Here is a 25157-nt window from a genome sequence, read left to right as displayed (position 1 = left end):
GTTTGCTGGCATTGTTTGCACATCCCACAGTCTCTCATCTTTGTTCTGGGTTACCTGGAATATCCCCTTCTATTCTTCAGGGCCCCGATTCCTGATTGGTGGGTGGCAAATAATCTTTGCCATTATCCAGTGTCTCTAATCTGCACGGTGATGGGTGCTATGGGGGTGGGAGACAGGTTTTCAACACCCTTTTGTGGAAGGGACTTGCATTTTACTAATTTATATTTGCCACAAGTGGATTCGTAGTTGAAAATAGAATCCTGCACGCGTGCCTAACACTTCTCATGTAATACCAATCCCTTCACAGGACCAGGAGCCCCGGCCAGTGTTGCTTAATCACATATAGCCAATAGGACTAATATAGCGGCAGTTAAAAGAGAGCTTCATGTAGTCCAAACATTCAATACTGAACTCAAATACCACTTGTCCAAATGCACTCTTCTGCTTGTATCCCCTGTCCCAGTGGAAAGGAATAATCAGCTACCTACTCAGTTGAAACCAAAGCATATCTGATTTCTCCCCTTCTCTCACTTCCCTATGTCCAGCCATGTAGGTTTGTGCTTCTTTCCGTTCTTATAAATAACTTTTAACCCTGGGCACTTTTCTTCATCCTCAGGTCTAGGATACCATCTCTTAGAATAGTGCTGCTCGAACTTCAACATGTATACAGATCATCTGGGAGTCTTAGTCATGAAGATTCACATACAGTAAGTCTAGGATTGAGTTCTGAAATGAGCAGTAAGACCCCAGAGCAGTGGTTCTCAAAGTGTGGCCCCCAAAGAAGCAGTGTCAGTATCCTACCTGGGAACTTGTTACGAATGCAGATTTCGCGGCCCAGCCTTCAACCTACTGAAGCAGGAAAATGGGGAGTGGGGTCCAGCCATCTGGCTCAGCAAGCTCTCCAGGGGATTCTCAGGCACATTCAGGTTGGAGAGCCAATGCCAACAGAGATCATCCCACTCTTCTTAATTGGTCTCCCAAGCTCCAGTTTTGACCTCCCCCGGATTCAGCCCCTCTAACTATGGTTCTCTGAGACTCTCTCAGGAAGTTCTAGAGGTCAAACCTATATCCACAATAATACTAAGACTTTGCCTTTTCCACTCTTCTTCCCTTAGAAATATAAGGAATTTTCCAGAGGCTATCTAAAGTGTAATTAAACCGTTGCTCTGCAGTATGTGTTTGTGCATTCTAAAAGTTTCTAAAATAGCTGGTTTAGGGTACAAATACATTTCTTTTTTCTTCTTAGGGTACAAATACATACTTTTCAGAGATTAATTTATTCTCAGGACTTAGTGCTCTTACTGATTACTTAGGAGATGCCTACTATAATCTTTATAATCTCATTCTAATTAAATTGTTACTTTGAAATCTAGAAGCTTTGTGTCTATGTGAAAACGTAAGAAGTAAATGTACTTTGGGCCATGTGGATGGTGCAGTCAGTTAAGCATCAGACTCTTGGTTTCTGCTCAGGTCATGATCTCAGGCTCATGAGACAGAGCCCCACCTTGAGGTCTTCTCATGGCTGAGTCTGTTTGAGATTCTCTCCATCTCCCTGCCCTTCCTGCTTGTGCTCTCTCACTCAAAAAATACATCTTTAAAAAGGAAGTAAATGCACCCTGTTGCCTTATTTGTAATATTTAGAGATACTTTTTGAAAAATCACCTAAGTTTTAAAGTTAACTATGCCTGTTATTATGGAAGATCTTATATGTCATCATATAACATAATAAAATTTATTTACAACATAATTTTCTGATATTTAAAAATGGATGCTTGGCTTCAAGAAGGAGAGTGGAAGACTCACTTAATTTCTGGTTGCAATGCCTAGGTATAAGCATGTTCAAAAGTGTTAAACCACCAAGAGTTCTCTGAATCATAGAAAGGTGGAACCTCCACAGTAGATTGCAACCATAATTAAGAAACAAGAACGTGCCAAAAAGTTAGCATTCCTTTGGCAGTATAGATACTAATAATTTATCTTATTGTGTCTGATGCAACAGAACATTTCAGAATAGTATTATCATGTGATCTAAGCTGTAGAGTCATCTTGAAATCAATTATTCAGAGTTTAAAGGAAAAGGAATTAAATATTTAAAAGTAGATGTAAAAAGTCAAAAATTGTTTGTTACAGTTTTTTTTTTTTTTTTAAGAATAGAAACGGAAAAGCCATTAAAGCATCGTGCGGGGCAGTGTATTATAGTAGCTAAGGAAGCACACACAAGAGTTGAGAAATTAATGAACATTGCAGAGTCGGAAAGGATATCCAATGGGGATATTGTTGAAGACAGTCCCTTCAATCCCTTCAACAAATGGTATTGGGAAAACGGGACAGCTACATACAAAAAAATGAAACTGGACCACTTTCCTAGACCATACACAAAAATAAACTCAAAATGGACTAAAGACCTAAATATAAGACCTGAAACCATAAAACTCCTAGAGGAGAACATAGGCAGTAACCTCTTTGACACTGTCAGTAGAAACTTCTTTCTAGATATGTCTCCTGAGACAAGGGAAATAAAAGCAGAAATAAACCATTGGGGCTACACCAAAATAAAAAGCTTTTGAATGGTGAAGGAAACAATCAAGGCACGGGAGAAGAAAACTGCAAACGACATATCTGATAAAGGGTTAGTATCCAAAATATATAAAGAACTTATCAAACTCAACAACCAAAAAACAAATAATCCAATTTTAAAATGGGCAGAAGACACATATAGACATTTTTCCAAAGAAGACATATAGATGGCTAACAGATATTTGAAAAGATGCTCAGTATCACTCTTCATCAAGGAAATAAAAACCAAAAGCATGGTATCACCTCACACCTGCCATAATGGCTAAAATCAACAACACAAGAAAGAACAAGTGTTGGTAAGGATGTACAGAAAGCAGAACACTCTTGCACTATTGCTGAGAATGTGAACTGGTACAGCCATTCTGGAAAACAGTATGGAGGTTCCTCAAAAACTTAAAAATAGAACTACCCCATGATCCTTCTAGGTATTTACCTAACGAATACAAAAATACTAATTCAAAGAGATACGTGCACCCTGATGTTTATAGTAGCATTATCTACAATAGCCAAATTACGGAAACAGCCCAGGTGTCCAACAACTGAAGAATGGACAAATAAGATGTGGTGTATATATACAATGGAATATTACCCAGCCATCAAAAAGAACAAAATCTTGCCATTTGCAATGATGTAGATGGAGCTAGAGAACATTATGCTAGTGAAATAAGTCAGAGAAAGACAAATACCATATGATTTCACTCATGTGGAATTTAAGAAACAAAACAAATGAACAAAGGGGAAAAAAGAGAGAGACAAACCAAGAAATAGACTCTTAACTATAGAGAACAAACTGATGGTTATCAGAGGGCAGGCAGGGGGATAGGGGAGAAAGGTGATGGGCATGTCATGATGAGCACTGGGTGTTGTATGGAAGTGTTGAATTACTATATTGTACACCTGAGGCTAATGTAACACTGTATGCTAACCTACTGGAATTTAAATAAAAACTTCCAGAAAAGGAACTGGTGGTATTTCTGAAAGAACAACAACAACACCACCAATCTGTAGAGTTGACATTGTCGAGAGTCTACTAGATAAAGAGTCAGTAGAGGAAGTCATGCCACCTTGCAATGAAAGAAACTCATTAAATTCAAGATTTAGCTGCAATTATAAAGATGAGGGCCTAATATCACCTCAGTGGAATTGTTTTTGCCTTTCAAACAGACAAATCTACAGACATGAGCTGGATTTGCTGTTTTATTTATGTTTATCCACTATCGGCACCAACTAATCATCGGAGAAGATCCGAGGTGAGAGCATTGGGAGAGAGACAGGAAGAGTGCTGAAATATTCCCAGCGTTGAATGACATTGTTGAAATTCATGGTTTATCTTCAGGCAAATTGTGAAGATGTTTACATTGCAAAAGCAATGGCATGGGTCAGGGGAGTGGCACCAAACTTGTATGGTAATCATTTTATTTTTCCACTGTTAAGCACGCTCACTTTTTTAAAAGCCCAGTTTCAGGGGAGCCTGCGTGGCCCAGTCATTTGGGAGTCCAACTCTTGGTTTCAGCTCAGGTCATGATCTCAGAGTGGTGGGATCGAGCCCCACGTGGGGCACCATCTGCACTCAGTGCAGAATCTGCTTGTCCCTCTCCCTGTGATCCCCCCGACTCTGTCTCTAAAATAAATAAATACAATCTTTAAAAAAAATCAAGTTTCATTTAAGAAGGTACCTGAAGAAGCAGTATGAAATAATTTTAGTCAATCTTGACCCTTGATGACACGTCTTATTTAACATTATGTGTGATGCATAAAGTACTTCTGTTACATGCTGAAGTGTGGTGATCATCTAGAGGAAAAGCCCATGGGTGATTGAGTTGAGATGAACTAGGAACTTTTTTCATAAAACATTATTTTTATATAAAAGAGCGACAAACTAATGTTATTCACACTTGAGTATTTGGCAGTCGTTTTCTTAAAAAGAACAAAGTGAGTCTATTACTTCAAGACAAAAAAAAAAAAGTGACACTGTTTATACCCAACAATAAAATTTGCACTATCAGCATTTCCAGTGTCACATATAAAGAACTTAGAAGTTGCCACTCCGTCCTAACAACAAGAAGCTAAACAGACTGAAAACACAACTCTTGGGGCTCCTGGGTGGCTCAGTGGGTTAAGCCTCTGCCTTCAGCTCAGGTCATGATCCCAGAGTCCTGGGATCAAGCCTTATATCGGGCTCTCTGCTCAGCAGGGAGCCTGTTTCCTCTTCTTTCTCTCTGCCTGCCTCTCTGCCTACTTGTGATCTCTCCCTCTCTGTCAAATAAATAAATAAAATCTTAAAAAAAAAAAAAAACCAAAATGCCACTCTTCTTGGAACCACAGGAGATGGAAGGGCAGAGGGACAGAGGGTAAATCCCTGTCACCAAGACTGGAGAGATAGGTAAATACAGGGAGTCAGAGCTCAGCAGAGCAGAGAATCAGAAGCAGAAACCACCTTGGGACACAGTGCTGGGGTAGAAAAACTGAAATTGTAATTGACAAAGTGCTAGAAGCTTCATGCAGAAAATTCTGAGAGTTAGTCTCCGGGGAGACCTCCTCATAAGGGGGCCTCCACAATATTATGAAATTTACCTGCAGGAGCCTGACCAGATTCCCAAAGTAAATATCAAAGAAAAACTCCCTCAGGCTTCCAGCAAGGAGAGGAGAAAAGGAACCATATTGAAATACACCAGGGCACTCCACTCTTCTCAACAAGTCCTGCTCTAAGAAGAAACTAGTTAACCAAAGCCTAATCTGCTGGGGTATTATCAGAGCCTAACTCACCTGGGGAAGGAAAATATCCAACTCTAGCCCACTCTAGCCATCCTTTACCACATAATGGAAGATTAAAACAAAAACAAAAACAAAAACAAAACAGAAACACCTGTGAAGTTCATGGTCCAGAAGCATAGGCTCATTAAAAGACTGAGACTTAATCATAGAATTATAGAATGCCTCTCCTCACCCTACACCTTAGAACCACATTACTAATAGCCTATTCACAATAATTCTAACAGGAACATCATGTCCAGCTATCAAAAAAAATTATAAGGCATGCCAAAAGGCAAAAAACACAATTTGAAGAGAGAGCAAACATCAAAACCAAACATGGCAAGGATGTTGCAATTATCAGACTGGAAATTTAAAACAACTATGATTTATTAATAGTGGATAAAGAAAACAGCATGCAAGGAAAGAATGGCAATGTAAGCAGAGAGATGGAAATCCTAACAAGGGACCAAAAAGAATGCTAAAGAGAAAAAACAGTAACAGAAATGAAGAATGGTTTTGACAGGAATATGAGCAGACTGGACACAGCTAATGAAAGAATCTCTAAGCTAGAGGATATAGAAACAGAATCCTCAGAGACCAAAAAGCAGGGGCTCCTGGGAGGCTCAGTCAGTCAAGCGTCAGACTCTTGGTTTTGGCTTAGGTCGTGATCTAAGGGTTGTGAGATTGAGCCCCATGTTGGGCTCCACACCGAGCACGGAATCCGATCAAGATTCTTTTCCCCTCCCTCACCCTCGCCCTCGCCCACTACTTATTCCTCTTCTTGCACACATGTGCGCATGCTCTCTCTCTCTCTCTCTCTCAAATAAATAAATAAATAAATAAATAAAATCTTTTAAAAAAACCCCTCCAAAACAAAGAGAACAAAGAACAAAACAGAATCGAATAGCCAAGGACTGTGGGACAACCCCAAAATAGGTAACATATGTATAATGGCAATACCAGAAGGAGGAGAAAGAAAGGAATAGAAATATTTGAAAAAATAATGACTGAGAATTTCCCCCGAATTAATGTCAGACACTAAACCACAGATTAAAGAAGTTCAGAGAACACCAAGCAGGATAAACGTGAAACAAAGGAACAGGAGGGGTACCTGGGTGGCTCTGTCTGCTAAGCCGCTGCCTTCAGCTCAGGTCATGATCTCAGTGTCCTGGGGTCAAACCCCCCACTGGGCTCCTTGCTTAGTGGGGAGTATGCGTCTCCCTCTCCTCCCTGCTCGTGTTCTCTCTATCTCTGTTGCCTTCTCTGTCTCTCTCTCTCAAATAAATAAAATCCTTAAAAAACAAAACAAAAACAAAGGAACAGAAAACAAACAAAAGCAACCCAAAATACACCTAGGCATACCACCTTCAAAGTATAGAAAAAGATAAAGTAAAAATTGCACAAGAATTCAGAGGAAATTAAAAAAAAAACACCTTACTTATAGAGGAACAAAGAATTACATCTAGCTTTTTTTCAGAAACCATGCCGGCAAGAACAGAGTGTAGTAAAATATTTAAAGTGTTGAGAGAAAAAAGACACCAAGCTAGAATTCTGTACCCTGAAAAATTGACCTTTAAAAGTGAAGAGGAGAAATGCAAATCAAAACTACAGCGAAGTATCACCTCACACCCATCAGAATGCTAGTATCAAAAGACAAGAAATAGCTAGTGTTGGTGAGGATGTGGAGAGAAGGAAGCCTTGTGCACTGTTGGTAGGAATGCAAACTGGTGCAGCCACTATGGAAAACAATATGGAGGTTCCTCCAAAAATAGAGGACTGCCGTAGGATCCAGCACTTCCACTTCTGAGGATTTAGCTGAAGAAAATGAAACACCAGTTCAAAGAAATGTACACATCTCTATGTTTACTTCAGCATTATTTACAACAGCCAAAATATGGAAGCAGCCCAAGTGGCCATCAACTGCTGAACAGATAAAGAAGATGTGATTTTATACATGTATATATTTTATATTATATATATATTATATATATATGAATGGATATTCATATGCCCATTATATAACATTCAAATATAATAGAATATTACTCATCCATAAAAAGAATGAAATCTTGCCATTTGCAACAACAGGGATAACCATAGTGAAATAAGTTAAAGATAAATACCATGTGATTTCACTTATATGTGGAATCTGAAAAACAAAATAAACAAAACAAAACAGCAACAGATTCATTGACACAGAGAACAAACTGGTGGTTGCCAGACAGGTGGGGAGTAGAGATATGGGCAAAATGGGATGGGAACCAAGAGGCACTAACTTCCAGTTATAAAATAAATAAGACACAGGGATACAATGTATTAGGGAATAGAGTTAATGATTTTATATAGGGAATATAGTTAATAATATTGTAATAATTTTGCATAGTGACAGATGGTAGCTAGATTTATCATGATCACTTTTTAGTGTATATAAATGAATAATGATGTTGTACACTTGAAAGTATTATAATACTGTATGTCTTCTACACTTCAATTAAAAATATGAAAGGAAAATACTTTCTCAGACAAACAAAAACTAAGGGAATTTGTGGCTGGTAGATCTGCCTTGTATGAAATATTAAAAGAAGTTCTATAGAGAGATGGCAAATAATATAGATCAGAAACTCAGATCTCCATAAGGAAAGGAAGAGCACTAAAGAAGGGATAAGTGAAGGTAAAACAAAAATAAAGACTCTTATCTTAGCTGATCTAATGATAAAACTTTGTCCAAAATACTAATAGCAACAATGTGTTTGATTATGTATGCTAATGTATGTGTCTTACGATATATCATTATATATGCATATATAAATGAAATGAATGTTAATAAAACAAAAGATAAGAGGAAGGAATTGGGATTATTTTGCCATTATAAAGAATTTACCAGACTCAGGAAGTGGTATAGTGTTATTTGAAAGTGGACCTGGATTATTTGTAGATTTATATTGCAAACTCCAGGGCAACCACTAAAAAACATTTTAAAAAGAACTAAAACTGATATACTAAAAAAGGAAAAAATGTAATCACATAAAAAGCTAAATTAAAACCACAGAAGGCAGAAAAATAGTGAAAGACAAAAACAGGAACAAAGAACAAGGGCAACAAATAGAATAAATAAAATTAAAAAAAGATATGGTAGATATTAATCCAAGTATATAAATAATCCTTTGAATATCGGTAGTCTAAATGCATCAATTAAAAGACAGAGACTATCAAAGTATATCAAAACACATGACCTAACACTATATGTTCTCTATAAGAAAAACACTTTAAATATAGGGAACTTTCCAGAATGCTTGGTGAGACGCGGAGGAGTGGCGGCTACCCGAGCTGCGCCCAGCAATGTGCTCCTTCCCGCTCCCCCACATCCGCCTAGGCCCTCTCACCAGCTGTAGAACATGGTGAAAGAAACCACTTACTATGACGTTTTGGGGGTCAAACCCAATGCCACCCAAGAAGAACTGAAAAAGGCCTACAGGAAACTGGCCTTGAAGTACTACCCTGATAAGAATCCAAATGAAGGAGAGAAGTTTAAACAGATTTCTCAAGCGTATGAAGTACTCTCTGATGCAAAGAAAAGGGAATTATATGACAAAAGAGGTGAACAGGCAATTAAAGAAGGTGGAGCTGGTGGGGGTTTTGGTTCCCCCATGTACATCTTTGATATGTTTTTTGGAGGAGGAGGAAGAATGCAGAGAGAAAGGAGAGGTAAAAATGTTGTGCATCAGCTCTCAGTAACCTTAGAAGATTTATATAATGGAGCAATAAGAAAACTAGCTCTGCAAAAGAATGTGATTTGTGATAAATGTGAAGGCCAAGGTGGTAAGAAAGGAGCAGTTGAGTGTTGTCCCAATTGCCGAGGTACTGGGATGCAAATAAGAATTAATCAGATAGGACCTGGAATGGTTCAGCAAATTCAGTCTGTGTGCATGGAGTGCCAGGGCCATGGGGAACTGATCAGTCCTAAAGATAGATGTAAAAGTTGCAATGGAAGGAAGATAGTTCGAAGAAGAAGATTCTATAAGTTCATATTGACAAAAGCATGAAAGATGGCCAGAAGATAACATTCCATGGTGAAGGAGACCAAGAACCAGGACTGGAACCAGGAGATATTATCATTGTTTTAGATCAGAAGAACCATACTGTTTTTACTCGGCAAGGAGAAGACCTTTTCATGTGTAGGGACATACAGGTTGAAGCACTGTGCGGTTTTCAAAAGCCAATATCTACTCTGGACAACCGAACCATTGTCATCACCTCTCATCCAGGTCAAATTGTCAAGCATGGAGATATCAAGTGTGTGCTAAATGAAGGCATGCCAATTTATCATAGACCATATGAGAAGGGTCACCTCATCATTGAATTTAAGGTAAACGTTCTTGAGAATGGCTTTCTGTCTCCTGATAAACTCTCTTTGCTGGAAAACCTCCTACCTGAGAGGAAGGAAGTAGAAGAGACTGATGAAATGGACCAGGTAGAACTGGCAGATTTTGATCCAAAACAGGAAAGATGGCGCCATTACAATGGGGAAGCATATGAGGATGAGGGACATCATCCCAGGGGTGGTGTTCAGTGTCAGACCTCTAAATGGGGCCAGTGAATAACACTGCTGGCATTTTATGTGCAGTAGTGAATGAGCGAAGGACTATAATCATAGCTCACTACTTGCTATTGTTTTTGTTTTAATATTCAATTATAGTAGTGTTTTAAAAGTTAAATGAAGAATAAACTCAAATATAAAAAAATATAAAGTCACATAAAGTTTAAAAGTAAATGGATGGAGAAAAATATATCATGCTAACACCAATCAAAAGACAGCAGGAGTGGGCGCCTGGGTGGCTCAGTGGGTTAAGCCGCTGCCTTCGGCTCAGGTCATGATCTCAGGGTCCTGGGATCGAGTCCCACATCGGGCTCTCTGCTCAGCAGGGAACCTGCTTCCCTCTCTCTCTCTCTCTCTCTCTGCCTGCCTCTCTGCCTGTCAAATAAATAAATAAATAAAATCTTTAAAAAAAAGACAGCAGGAGTGACTATATTAATTTCAGACACAGCAGACTTCAAAGTAAGAAAAGTTATCAGGGATAAGGGAGGACATTACATAATGATAAAGAAGACATAACAGTTCTTAATATGTATGCGCCTAACAACAGGGCATCAAATTATATGAGGCAAAACTTGATGGATCTGCCAGGAGAAATGGATGAATCTACTATCATACTTGAAGACGTCATCATTCCTCTTTCAGAAATGGACATATCCAGCAGGCAGAAAATCAGTAAGGATACAGTAGAACTCACCAACATCATCAATCAGCTGGATATAATTAACATAGGCAGATTCCTTCATCCAACAACACACGACACGTTCTTCTCAAGCTTACATGGAACGTTCACCAAGATAGATCATATTCTGGGCCATAAACACAACTTAACAAATTTAAAAGAAAAGAAATCATACCATGCCTGTTCTCATGCCACAGTGAAATGCAACTAGAGATCAATAACAGAAAAATAACTGGAAAATCCCCAAATACTTGGAGATTAGACCACACACTCCAACTCAGACATGAGTCAAAGAAAATTAAATGAAAATAAAAATAAAACATTAAAATCTGTGGGATGCAGTGAAAATAGTGCTTAGTGGGAAATTTATAGCATTGAATGCATATATTAAAAAAGAAGAAAGTTCTAAAGTCAATAATCTAAGTTTTTACCTTAGGGAACTAGAAACAAAGAGCAAATTAAATCCCAAGTAAGCAGAAGAAAAGAAATAATACAAGTTAGAGCCGAAATCAATGAAATTGAAAACAAGAAATCAATAGAGAAAATCAACAAAACCAAAAGCTAGTTGTTCGGAAGAAGGATCAGAAACCTCTATAAACCTCTAGCCAGGTTAAGAAAAAAAGAGACAGGACACAAATTACTAACATCAGAAATGAAAGGGGATATCACTACAGATCCCATGGAAATTGAAAGGAAACCCACTTAGCAATTTCCATAGGAATACTAGGGACAGCTCTATGCCCACAGATAGGATAACCTAAGTAAATTGGCCATTTCTGTGGAAAAAATAATCTGCCATAATTCACACAAGAAAAAAAAAAACCCAGATGATCTGAATAGGCCTTGTATCTATTAAAGAAATCGAGTCAATGATTAACATCCTTCCAAAACAGAAAGAACCAGGCCCAGACGGGTTCACTGGTAAATTCTAAGTCATACCAATTCTCTACAGTCCCTTTAAAAAACCTTGGAGTGTCTGGGTAGCTCAGTTGATTGAGTGTCCAACTCTTGATTTAGGCTCAGGTCATGATCTCAGAGTCTGGAGATTGAGCCCTGTGTCAGACTCTGCACTGAGCAGGGAGTCTGCTTGAGATGCTCTCCTTCTCACTCTCCCTCTGCCTCCCCTCTTTCCTCTTCCCTCTCCCTCTCTCTCTCTCTCTCAATAAATAAATAAATCTTTATACAGATGTAGTGAAAAGAAGGGCCATCTGTACCCCAAAGTTCATAGAAGCAATGGCCACAGTTGCCAAACTGTGGAAAGAGCCAAGATGCCCTTAGACGAACGAATGGATAAGGAAGATGTGGTCCATATATACTATGGAGTATGATGCCTCCATCAGAAAGGATGAATACCCAACTTTTGTAGCAACATGGATGGGACTGGAAGAGATTATGCTGAGTGAAATAAGTCAAGCAGAGAGAGTCAATTACCATATGGTATTGCTTATTTGTGGAGCATAAGGAATAGCACAGAGGACATGGGGAGATGGAGAGGAGAAGTGAGTTGGGGGAAATCGGAGGGGGAGATGAACCATGAGAGACTGTGGACTCTGAGAAACAAATTGAGGGTTTTAGAGGGGAGGGGGATGTGGGATTGGGTGAGCCTGGTGGTGGGTATTAAGGAGGGCACGTACTGCAGGGAGCACTGGGTGTGGTGCATAAATAATGAATTCTGGAACACTGAAAAGAAATTTAAAAAAATAAATAAAAATTAAAATAAATAAATTAATCTTAAAAAACAAATTTAAAACTTTTTCCAAGTTCTAACTTGGGAAAACTTGTATCTTTTACTACAAACTTGACAACCTCCCCATACTTAAAAGCTTTTCTGATGAGAATGTAGTGACATTAATATATATGATATTTTGATGTTGAACAATGAAGTGTTGAACTTTGCAGATGTGCCTAACTCAGTGAGCCAGTATTTTTCAAATGACCCATGTAGTATGATACAAAATCACACAATGGCTAAAGATCCACTTAAATTACAGGAAAGATTTTATTATAACAGAAAGTAAAAAGTTAATTGATATGGTTTCAGATTCCATATTGCGGCTAACCTTTAAGAAACTATCACTTGTCAAATTTTTGTGTAGTATGGGAGAAAAATAGCCTTAATTATGTGAAAAGCATATTAAAACACTTTTTTTTCCAATTGTATATCTGTGTGAGGCCAAATTTTCATCAATCTAACCAGATTGAGTGCAGAAGCCTATATGAAAATCCAGCTGTCTGCTATTAAGTCAGAAATTAAGGAGATTTGCAAAATGTAAAACAATGTCACTCATCCCGCTAAAATATTTCGTTTTGGAAAACACAGCTCTTTTCTTAAGAAAAAAATACATGTGAACACTTGATCACTTTATTAGTAATATTTTTTTTATTTTTTAAAAAGATTTTATTTATTTATTTGATGGAGAAACAGAGATCACAAGTAGGCAGAGAGGCAGGCAGAGAGAGAGGGGGAAGCAGGCTCCCTGCCAAGCAGAGAGCCCTACTTGGGGCTCTATCCCAGGAAACTGAGATCATGACCTGAGCCAAAGGAAGAAGCTTAACCCCCTGAGCCACCCAGGTGCCACTGTTAGTAGTATTTTAAATGAAATATTATTACAAATTATAAATTATTGCAAATATTACTTAAAATCCTCAGTTTTGGGATGCCTGGGTGGCTCAGTTGGTTAAGCGGCTGCCTTCGGCTCAGGTCATGATTCCAGCGTCCTGGGATCGAGTCCCACATTGGGCTCCTTGCTCGGCAGGGAGCCTGCTTCTCCCTCTGCCTCTGCCTGCCATTCTGTCTGCCTGTGCTCGCTCTCTCTGACAAATAAATAAAAATCTTAAAAAATATCTTAAAATCCTCAGTTTCAACTTCTGATATGATTAACAAGAGATATAATTCACATAAACAAGTCTCTTTGGGGCTTCAGTAATTTTAAATTTTTATAAATTTAAAGGAGTCCTGACACCAAAACATCTGTTCTGTACCAACACCCAGAATAATCTGAAAATAATACCTTGGAAGTAAGTTATAAACAAATTAAGTTAGTTACAATTGAAAATAATATTTATTAATAATAATTTATTAATTCATCAGGTACCATGCATTCTATATGCCAGAGTCACAGCAAGATAATGTTATTGCTTAGCTTACAACTCCTCAGTGGCTTCCCATAGCCCTGAGGATCAAGTATATATCTTAATTGCACTTATAAGATCCTTGATGATCTTGTTCCTGTGAACAAAGAACAAATCTTTCTCCTTGTACCCTCCTTCCATAACACTTTATGCTCTGTTCCTTCATAGCACCATGAGCCTTTACACATGTTCTGCTTTCTGCCTGGAAATCATACCCTTGTGTTAGCTTCCTTCCAGAAGCCTTTCCTTCTTCCCCAAGTCTGAATGAATCCCATTCTAGAATCTCCGAGAGCCCTCTGTATTTCTGTCACCATGGCACTTATCACACTGAATTGTAATTGCATCTTTTAACCTCTGTCTTCCTCCACAGAGTGTAAGGTTCGTGAGGGCACAGACAAAAGTAGTCTTTTTTTTTTTTTAAGATTTTATTTATTTATTTTGAGAGAGCAAGCAAGAGAACATGCGTGCATGTGAGCAGGGGTGGGGGGGCAGGTGCAGAGAGAGAGAGAGAATCTCAAGCAGACTCCCTGCTGAGTGCAGAGCCCAACACAGGGCTCGATCTCATGACCCTGAGTTCATGACCTGAGCCAAAAATCAAGAGTCAAATGCTTAACCAACTGAGCCTCCCAGGAGCCCCCTGGACAAAAGCAGTTTTGTTCATCATTGTGTTTCCAGTCTTTAGCAAAGCACTCCACTCGTTAGTGATTAATAAATGTTTATTTGTTGAATGAATGATAAACAATAAAAGGCTACACAGCTTACGTATTAATATGTTAGTAATAGGGTATTAGCAAAAAATTTCAGAATAAGAACTTGGGAAAATTTTCTGTTCCACAAAAGCAGTGAGAAAAACTGGCAAAAGTGGTCAGAATCAACTTTCCATAGCTCTAGAAATCAACAAAAGGATTGTAGCAATCTGAGGGGGCATTTATTCAAGAAAATGATAGTATCTTGGTAAGAAAAGTGAGCATCCCATGAGGCTGGTATGAGCCTGGTACAGGAATTAGACAAAGACATAATAAGGAAAGAAAATTACGTGGAGACAAATACGACTTATGAAGAGAGACCCAAAAATCCTTGATAGTATAGCCCTGAATAGTGTATCCCTGAATTTGAACCCCCACTTCACACCACATACAAAAATTCACTCAAAATAGATAAAGACCAGAACTCAAGTGTCAAAGCTATAAAACTCTTAGGAAAAAAAACGGGCATAAAGTTTTGTGATCTTGGGTTTATTTGGCAATGACATTGAAAACACAAGCAATAAGATAAAAGAGGGGAATCTGACTTCATAAAAATTAAAGCACTTCCGTGCTTTGAAGGACATTATTCAGAAAGTGGAAAGACAACCTCCTATAGGAGATAATATTTTCACATCATAGATTTGATGAGGATGTAGTATTGTAAATATCTAAAGAAGTCTTACAACTTAACAATAAAATAATGGTGGTAGTGACCAGAATCAGAATCAGAATCACATATACACGGGTGTAGTCTGACGAGCCCCTTTACAGCTTGTCCCTTACCTGATACTGACCAGTCTGAACCTGGGCTTCATTTCTCATATGTAGCTTATTGCTACATATGTGTCTGCTTCCTATCCATTCTATGTACAATGAAGACTCGGATCTGATTTAAGGTATAGTTTCTGGGATTGCATGGTGTGCCATTACACGCCAGCCTATCACAGAATCCCTAATCACATACAACGATGTCCCTGGGGTCCCAATTTACAAGAAGACCCAGCGTGCGAGCTACCATCACACAGCACAGTATGTCAGGAGAGCCCAATTTCAGGGCTTATTTTACTCACTCCTATTATTGCGGTTGTTAAGTTCTGACAGGCTGAAGGAGTACAAGATGAGTTAAAAGGGAAAAAATATTAGAGAGCAACATACATCATTTTTGGCCTCCATTTCTCAGGCAAACATGAAAAAACACTGTATTTAACCATGCGCCGTTCCTGTACTCGTAGAGGAAGTTGTGGACCTGCTAGCAGCAGCGCTGTTTGAAGCCGTTCCGAATGGAACTTCAGTCAAACCCATTAGCCTCAGTCTGTCTCAATAAAGACATAGGCTCTGACTGGTACTTTGAGTCTCTGCTGATTGCCCTGCACTGTAGACAGACCGCTGCTGATTGGTTTTAGCAAAAGTGATAATCAGAATGGCTCAGGAACACTTTTGAGACGCATTTTGAAAAGGATGTGATTGAAAGGAGAGAATGAATCAGGTGAATGGAGAAGAGCCTTGACCCTGGGCAGAAATAGTCCAGAGGCATGTCTTCCGCCTTCCCTCGGTGACTGCAGCCCCGGACATGGCTTTCATTGCGACGCTGTGTGCCTCTCCATGTCATTTTCACCTTCTTCTCCAATCCCATCCTTTGCCCAGTTCCTCAAGCATGAGCCATGCTTTTGTCCATCCTGGACTCTTCACCTGTTCTGTCAATGAGTTCGTAACATCTGGGCAGCTTGGTCCCCTTCCCTAGGATTCGCACAGCTCCAGCCACAAAACCTTGGGCATCATCTAAAACTGGCCTTACGCTGTCGCTGTAGGCTTAGAGTCACAGACACACAGATATTAATGAGAGCTGGCAGAGACTGTGAGGGCACTTAGGGTAGGCAGGGTGCGGAAGTCCACGGAAGGGCAGGGACTCGTCCATGGCCCGCTTCTGGGAGTGCTGGGCATGCTCAGGTAATGCCACCTCGGCTGACCTTTGCTCTCAGGCGAGCAGATTTCAGAAGCTTCCGCAAACACCATACATTCTCAACTCAAACAGAAATGGCATCTGGAGGACTCGCCATTTTGTTTTATCTTATATGCGCCTCTGTCCTACCATTAGTGCGGATCATTGAGAGATGGCTGTTCTAACGCTTACGTAGATCACCCAGACTAGCTTCGTGAAATAGGTATGGTGGGCGCCCCCATAAGCAACACTTGGGTTGGGTGTAGCCCTCTTAATCTTTACAAGGTACTTGTCCATGTTATATTAGCACACAGAAGCTTTGGAAACCAGTCCCGCGAAGGGAGGTACTATGCTTATTTTTAGGAAGTGAGGTCCCAAGAGGTGAGGGGACTGCCTAAGGCCACATGGTTAGTAAAAGACAAAAGAGGGTCTTGAAGTCAGGGCCTACAACTCCAAACCCTAATGTGTTTGTTTGTAGTCAGGAAGGCCCTTATGGAGTAACTGAAGAAACTGTGGTCTTTAAGATGATGGAAAATGCAACAAATGTTAAGAGAAAGAGCCCTGGCCAACTGTTTAGTCGATGTCTCCCTTCCCAAGGAATGGCCTCAAGTAACACCCAGATTGCATGAATCTCCTGTTGCACTTGGGGCTTAAAAAGTGAGGGCTGTTTTTGTTTATGCTGAAGTAGAAGGAGAACTTTACTTGAAGCCCCAGATTTGAACTTTAAAAGCCATCTCTTACGCTTTCTGAGTCACTGAATTGGAGTTGTAAACACCCAGCGCTACAGTCCTAGCCTGGCTCCTGGGGTTTCCTGTCCTTGGTGAGTTCCCTTCTCTCCTCTGGGCCTCCATTTCCTCACCATGAAACAAACAGAGGAAGAGGAACTGGATTAAATCATCACTCCCAAGTCTGGCATCTTAAAGGCCCAGGAGAAGAGCAGGCCTGGAGAAGTCGTTTCCCTTTGAGAATAGAGAATGTTTCCTTCTTTCCCGATCATTCTGCCATTTTGTCCCTGGAGTTTTCGCAGCAGCCGTAAGAAAGATCTGAGGGTCAGGGCACAGAGAGTCTCCTACCATTTTCAGATGCCGTTTGCTGGTGCCCAAAACATTGTACACAGAAGTAATCCCAGCTCTGCTACAGACTCAACTTGGACAGATCATTTAACCTCTACATAACCCAAGGAAGAAGGAGGCTTTCAGCAAAAATCCCCGTGATCACTCCGCATCCTTCCCCCGTGCATTCCTGGTCAGGGCAGGAATGCACGGCAGCTGCACAAACTGTTTGGATGGGGGACACCCGAAACATACTGTTTCCACTTGAAGAAAAATCAAATTACTTCATTTTGGAGTCACTTTCCAGGAAGCAAGAGCGGGGCCTCAAAGACAGAAGGCCAGAGGAGGGCAGGTGTGATAAAGAAATGAATTACTGTGAATATGACCGAAGCAGAGAGGGAGGAAAAGCAACACTTGGCTACACATAGCTGGTGATAATAATTCTCCCAGCTCTTCCAAGGAGTCAGCCCCCAGCTTTCTATCAAGAGGGAGAGAAACAAAATGAGATTCTCACCCTTTAGAACAAGGGCACAGGTTCTACCCCGAGTAACACCACCACAGAGAACAGGCAGCCGGGAGCCTGGAAGTCTCATTGAGTCACTGAAAACGACAGGATGATGATCAGCATCTTCTGTATTGACTTTCCTTTAGCAACTTTTGATTAACTGACAAATCAGCGGACCTCTCGCTCGTGTCAGGAGCCAGAGAGGGGGAGCAAGGCCGGACATAGGGGTGCTCTATCTGCTCGGTTTTATTAAAAACTCATTGCTTGGCGCTAAGATCTATCACAAAAGATTGCTTTTCTAATAAAGGCAACCTCTTCCTTCTCTGTTTGCTTATCTAGTTTTCTCTAATATACAAAACACTATCTGACTCATGTCTTGCTAACCTGCCAGAGCTAATAATGCATATGAATCTGAAATGGATTGCTTTGATCCAGACGTGGGCGGCTTGGCAACGGAAGGACACCCTAACTTTGGGGTTCTGACTCTTCCGCAAAGGAGCTCCTGGCAGGCCTCCCTTAGGACAACGCTTCAGGTGGCAACTCCAGGACAGGTGACCCAGATTAGTGAGTCAATGAAGGCTTTTAAAAAGCAAATAATCAAATCAATATAATCAAAATGCAGGAAGTAGAATGACGCTATGGAGTTAGCGTTTGTCCGGATCACTGCCTATAAACGTTCCTTACATTAATGGCCGAAGAGGGAGCCAAGCTCTTGAGGTCTTCCTTGGAGCCTTTGGCTCTCACCTACTCATTTGCTTTCTCAGTCACCCGTCTGTCTGATGTGTCAACTCTCCCATTTCCCTTTGTGTGGGGTCACCTCCCAGCGAGCGGTCACTCTCCGCTATGGTCCTAACTCTTGATCCTGTGTACTGGAACATTCCTTCTCCCCACCCACCTCCATGCTTACAAATCTGTTTACTCTGTCGTGAGGAGTTGGCTTGAAATGCTCCCTGCACAGGAGTCACTTCCTATCTGGGTGGCCCTGTACACTGTACACTGAACGAGCAAGGGCACCCGTGGGCTCTTCCTACCAAGAACTCCATTTGCTCCTCTCAGTGTGCTGCCCCCCGCTACTGGCCCACCAGTCTTTGTATTTGCTCTCAGGCTACAGACCTGGCAACTCCTGCCGGGAAGCAAGGTCCCAGGTCTCCTGCTGCTGCTTCTCAGACGGAAAGAAAAATGCATGTGATAAAACTTTTCTAAGGACCCAGCCTATGCATCTGTAGAATGGGGACAATAAGTCCCACTTTCTTTGTTCTGGTGGGGGCTAAATGAATGAAGCTACATGAAGTGCCTTGCACAGAGCTTGGTACTTAAAAGGAGCTCAATACACAGCGGTTCCCTTGCCCCATCTCTCCTGCACCCCCGTTCTCTCACCCTACCCCCTAAAAATCTAAAAAGGTGATACAGGGTGCTACTTTAAAAAAAAAAACAACTTTATTAATTTATTTGAGAGAGAGAGAGCACAAGAGAAAGAGCGTGAGCAGGCAGGAGGGTCAGAGAAAGGGAGAGAGAGAAGCAGGCTCCCCGCCCACCATGGGGCTCCATCCCAGGACCTTGGGATCATGACCTGAGCCAAAGGCAGACGCTTAACCAACTGAGCCACCCAGGCATCCCATGTTCTTCTTCTTGACTCTTTCCTACCACACTTATCTGTTTTCCTCTATACGCACCCCATGCCCCATCCCCCAATCCAGTTCTCTGCTTTGTGACTGGCCCAAGAATGCAACCAGACTAAACAAACTCTAAGATTCTCGTATGCAGCACCCCTCCTGCCACAGCCTGGGGTCTGATGTTTCTTGGGCAACCAAACACTGTAACTTCTCCCTCATAAACAGGGTAGATCATGAGAGCTCATCATACAGGGGGTTATCTTACAGAAGCTTCTTCAGGGCATTTTACTTTGTACTGGATTTTTCTCTGATGGCGGGGGGGAAATGCATGAGAAATAGTGAAAGGAAAGACATTTGTCATTTCAATGAAAATCTCTGGAAAGCAAATACTTATTACTACCACCTAGATGGAGCCTTGGCCTTTTGATTAAAAACATGAAACTGACATATGGTGCCTCCCCATCTCCAGGGAAACAAGCCTTCTAGGTTCTATTTATCTGCTTCTGAAAGTTTTATTGAGTTTCCATGTTGAGTCCTGCAACCTGTCCTGAAGGCAAGGCAAAGGCAAGGCGCAAGCCTTCCTCCAACCCCCACCCCAACCCAGCCCCCACACCCTGCCTACAGATGGCCACACTCCCAGGCTAGTGGCCCCTGTTCAAGGCAGATTCCTTTGGCTTGGCTTCCTCCGAGAGCGATACGCCTCCGGAGATAAAACACCCTGTGGTGGGATTTCCCTCAAAAGGAAACGGCAATCTGTTCTCGCCAGCATATTTTTCTTGAAGAAGAAGAATGAGAAAGAAGGTGAGAGAGAAGGGAAGGAGTGAGAGGAAGAAGAAAAGGAGGAGGAGGAGAGGAAAGAACAGGAGAATGCAAACCCTTCTAAGCTAGTTCGTTTTAAACAAGAGCCAGATGTCATTACGTGACTGTCCACTATAGTAGAGAGCGCACCGTTCCCGCTCGCTCGAAGTCCTCCAGACCAGCCCAGTGGCCTCGGCGGCAGCAGCGTGCCTGCCCAGGCCACCTGGTGGAGTATCTAGTGCCTTTAACAATGTCCTCTAAAAACCCAGACTGCCTATCGCTTGACTTTGTAAGCTGTGTATCCAATCTGAGACAGTGAGTACATTTTACTCCGTGCGTTAGCTTTTCTACTAGTGACTTCAACGAAGCCTTTTTTTCTTTTTAATGACTACTTATGAAATTCAAGTAAAAAAAAAAATGATTAGTGATGTTCAGGTCTCTGAATTAGTTCTACGTTCCCCTAATAGGAGTCTAAAAGTAAGGATACAATTTTATAGAAAGCAGTTTCTTTAGAAACAGGATCAATTCCCCTCCCCACCAAAACTTTGTGTTTTTTTTTTGTTTTTTTTTTTTTCTGGAAAGAATCCAGGTGCTCCCAGACTTCCGAGCTCCTGTTTTCAAACCTCTGGTATATGCAGGTGGCTGGTCCAGTGCGGGAGGCCTGACCTCGCCAGCAACCATGTTGCCTTCTTGCTGCCAGAGGCAGCTATAGGGTGGGGAGCAGGGGTGCTCAGGAAAGGCAGGGGAACAGGGTCCTTTCTGCCAGGGTTAATGCAAGGTCTTGGGATCCAGGTGGCCTAATATTGCCAAAGACAGGGATCTGGGCCATAGGATGAGTTCTGGAAGTAAGACAGACCCTCTTGCCTCCATTATTCCTTAGTCTCCATCTAAACCCCAAGCCAGTGTTTCCCTGCCACCAGTTGTGTGTTTCCCACAAACCCTCGCCTCTTCAGCGGCTGGAAGAGCCTTGGCTCAGGCAGAAGTCCTTTAGGACACCTTACCTGATCGCCCCAGACTAAGCTAGATACCCCCTTCATCTGTCTCCTCAAATGTCTACACGTAGGTCGTCTCTCTTTCTGGAACTCTAGCCTTCACTAGACCATGAACTCTTTTGAAGGCAGGTACTAGTTTTTTTACACCTTTTATTTTTTTAAGATTTTATTTATTTACTTGAGAGAGAGGGAGAGTATGCACAAGAGAGCACAAGGGAGGATGGGGAAGGGCAGAGGAAGAGGGAGAAGTAGACCCTCCACTGAGCACGGAGCCCAATGCGGGGCTCGATCCCAGGACCCCAAAATCATGAACTGAGCCGAAGGCAGATGCTTAACCCACTGAACCACCCAGGCGCTCCCTTTTTACATCTTCTTACTCATATCACATGATCCAGTGCAGAACATATCTAAAGTACTCAACAAATACTCATTGACTATATGGAGGTGACTGTGACCTTGGTAATATTGGTCATTGCCACTGAATCAGGCAAACATTTTGCTCCTGGAAAGAAACTTTATCAAATGAACTCAGGTCTCTGAAATTAACCAGGTAACAAAAGAAGCTTCATACACATTGTCAAACATTTAAGATATAATATTCAAATGTTCTTTTCTACCCATATTTTAAAGCATTAGTTTAATTAACACTGACACTTTGAAAGTCCTGGAAATAATCAGGATCATTAGTGTCAGCCTGACAAAGGTATGAAGAAAGTTTCTGTAATTTGGCCCAAACTGCTTTCACAAGATTGTCTGGAAATAAATAGCTCACTGTGAAATTTATGACTTGCTTTATATATTAATCAACAGTACAGTGGTGCTCTAACAAGGTTAAAAGTGTTCTCTGATTTCCATTATAAAGATAATTTCAATCAAGCAGCCTAACAGTCTCACGGTGTAGGTCATTCTATAATTCAATTGTACTAATGACTATGGCATGCATGCAAACAAGAGAATACAACGGGGGGGGGGGGGGGAGGGGAAATGGACGCTTTATAGAAAGAAAAAACAATGATTTGCATCTTGCATTTTCAATGACCTCTGTAGGACTCATCTGTGAATGAAATAGAATCATTCCTCAGGGCCCAACAGATACCTTTTGTTCCTGCCCATCCATTTTATGTAAATTACATACACTGACCTTTAATTGGCTATAAAGGGGGCACATTCTGAGCAACACTTTCATATTGATTTGCTTGGACTTGTGCAAGAGCCTGAGCAGGGCGAGACAAAACTGGGGTTCTAATCACTATTTCTACCAAAAGCCCTACTTCAAAGATTTTCCTGGCCTCAATTACATATTTATATTTGATTCTTTCCTCATAAGGAATTTCTCAAGTAACTTGTGAAAACACAGATTCTAAGATATCTTGGCAAAAAAGTTCATCTTCTGCCTATTTTATTTCTCTTCTTCATATGAAACTGCTCATAAAACTCTGCATTGAAATCCAAACTAATTACACACCTATTGTGATTTCTAGGGATCCAACAATCAAAGGCAAAGAAAATCAAGGAGCATCTTCGATGCCAGTTTGAATCTTTTTAGGTAGAAGAAGATAGACTAATTCTAAAAGTAAACCTCAGAAGCATCGTCACCATGTCACATCAAAGAAATGAATGGTACCACAGAAAGAATACTGTCCTGTTTGTCAGAAGGCAGAGTTTTACCCTGGTTTGACATTAACTGGTTCGTCTTCAGCAAATCCTTTGCCTCAAGTCATATGCCTGAGTACTCTTAGCTTCAAAGTCAGGAGACTAGACTAGGAATTTGAGGGTCATTCCAAATATAGCATTCACTAAGCCTAAAGCAAAAAGTTGAAAAAACAACTTTCTGTTTCTTACATGACAAGGGTTAGGAGAAAGAGAAGGCAAGAAAAGGGAGAGCATTCTCCAGAATCTGAGATGGAGAGGTACTGGTAACAGAAACAAAGATCTAACCCAAGGTCAGTGTTTCCATAGGATGCTTTTCAGAACAGACCCTTAAGGGGACCTTGCGATTTGGGAGGCTGCTGCCCAAGGCGGTGTTGCCGGAAACCCCACTTGATGCAAATGCCGTGTGGCCCGTCCCAAGAATGAAGTTCCAGGCTCTTCTGGTCTTCCTTTATGGGTATGTGGGCGTGTCCTGGGCTGGACTATTTGTCCACATTTTGACACTGAAGTGTTTTCACTCTCCCCTATGAGTTGATGTTTCTTTTGACCAATTAGCTAAACAGTACAAAGCAAACATCTTGAAGTATTTATGGATTTTTCATTTGATTCCAGAACTCACAGGTGTTACAACAGACAGTCATAGCGCCTTGGCTTTGTTTGCCAGGCTTCCAACCCTCCCTTTTCTCCCTCGCTGGCTTGTCTGCCACATTCTACCACCGAAATCTCCTTATTCTGGCTTGAAACGTTAAAAAAAAAAAAAAAAGGAAATGTGTGCCCTGTCTAGGTTAAGGCTTCCTAGCTGCCGGGCTGATAGTTTTTGTTTCCTCTTTCAGCCAGTAGCCTCTTCCATCCTGCATAGGAAGGCTCCTCAAATAGATGTCTTCACTTGCTGCTTCTTGAACATTGGACATGGCCTTGAAAATGGCATTCGATGAGTGTTTTGTTCTTCCTCTTCTACTGTCACTTTGAAATCCAAGGCCAGGGCCCAGAAGAGTTGGCTGAGGTGGGTATGGGGTAGGGCTTCTGGCTAATACTCTCACCGGGGAAATCTAGATGCATTATTAAGAGATGGGAATGAAGGAAGGGAAGGAAAAACAGGTGGGTAATTTAGATCTGCCCACAGAATCAGGCCACAAGTTTTAGGGACCCAGAGAAGGGTCTACAAACTGTGAGCTCAGGGACCTGATCCCAGAATCCGGGCAAGAAGAAAGGAGCATCAAGGCAAAGGATTGGAATGACAGGCTGTGGAATTCACAAAAAGAGAACCTAAAGCCTAAGCCACTTACTGTCAAAGCGAGAGAGTAACAGGTGGAAAGCAACGTGGAAGAAATAGATGAGAGCAGAGAGCACATGTAACATTACAAGAAGTCAGAGGCTTCAATTAGTACGGCTCGACTGTCCCCAATCTTAAGCAAACAGGGTAGGCATGGACTTGAGTGGCTAAGAAAATGTAAGAATTGGACAAGTAAGTGGTAACTCCTCCTTAAAGAGCAAAGGTAAGGTGAGAATAAGCAATTTGCAAGTAACAAGAAACCTTTAATCATCCTTACGATGAGTCTAATTGAACAAAATGATACAGGGAGAGATTGGGGCAGACATCTTACCACCTCCTAATCTCCAGCCTGAGAAAGAAAAAAAATACACTGTTTGGGAGAGAGAGGTCTGTGGAGGGCTGAAATTTCTCTAGTCTCTGTAGCTTTCCCCTTCCTTGGGTCTCTGGTTCAGTCCTTTGGAGGTGATCCAACCCAGCCTGTTAGTATCAAGAGTTCCCATGGCAAATGTGAAAGAGCTTCTACATTTCTACCCTGTATTCCCCACAGATATGAACAACTACTACCTTTAACTGAAATAGTAACCAGTTCCCAGAAATTAATTTTTGATTGCCTGAACATGTGCTCTGGACGGCAGTTACATTGTTGTTTTGAGTTCTTTCCTTTTGCTTGTGGGCATGCCTCAGAAGGCCAGATAGAAGGGCACTTAGGTATATTTGTAGAGAGTGGCTTTTCTGGGGGAGGGACTGGCATTGTCAGTACTGCAAGGAAATTCAGATACACTTTACATACAGCACTGCCCTATGGATTCCTTCCCACTGAGCACGTAAAATGGGACTAGCCCAAGCTGTG

General features: G+C 41.2%; 1 protein-coding gene and 1 pseudogene across 2 annotated transcripts in view; one reads left to right on the top strand and one right to left on the bottom strand.

Annotated features, from left to right (window-relative positions):
- GPC3 (glypican 3) overlaps window positions 1–25157 on the bottom strand; it is a 400650-nt gene that overhangs the window by 144724 nt on the left and 230769 nt on the right. The gene's annotated exons all lie outside the window — the stretch shown is intronic.
- LOC309856812 (dnaJ homolog subfamily A member 1 pseudogene) lies at window positions 8727–10033 on the top strand (annotated as a pseudogene). The gene has a single exon. The product of its transcript is annotated as a dnaJ homolog subfamily A member 1 pseudogene (transcript).

Source organism: Mustela nivalis, assembly GCF_964662115.1.
Source record: "Mustela nivalis genome assembly, chromosome: X".
In the NCBI taxonomy this organism is placed as follows: domain Eukaryota; kingdom Metazoa; phylum Chordata; class Mammalia; order Carnivora; family Mustelidae; genus Mustela; species Mustela nivalis.
The sequence above is the reverse complement of the archived record's forward strand: the minus strand, read 5'-3'. Positions and strand labels throughout refer to the sequence as shown.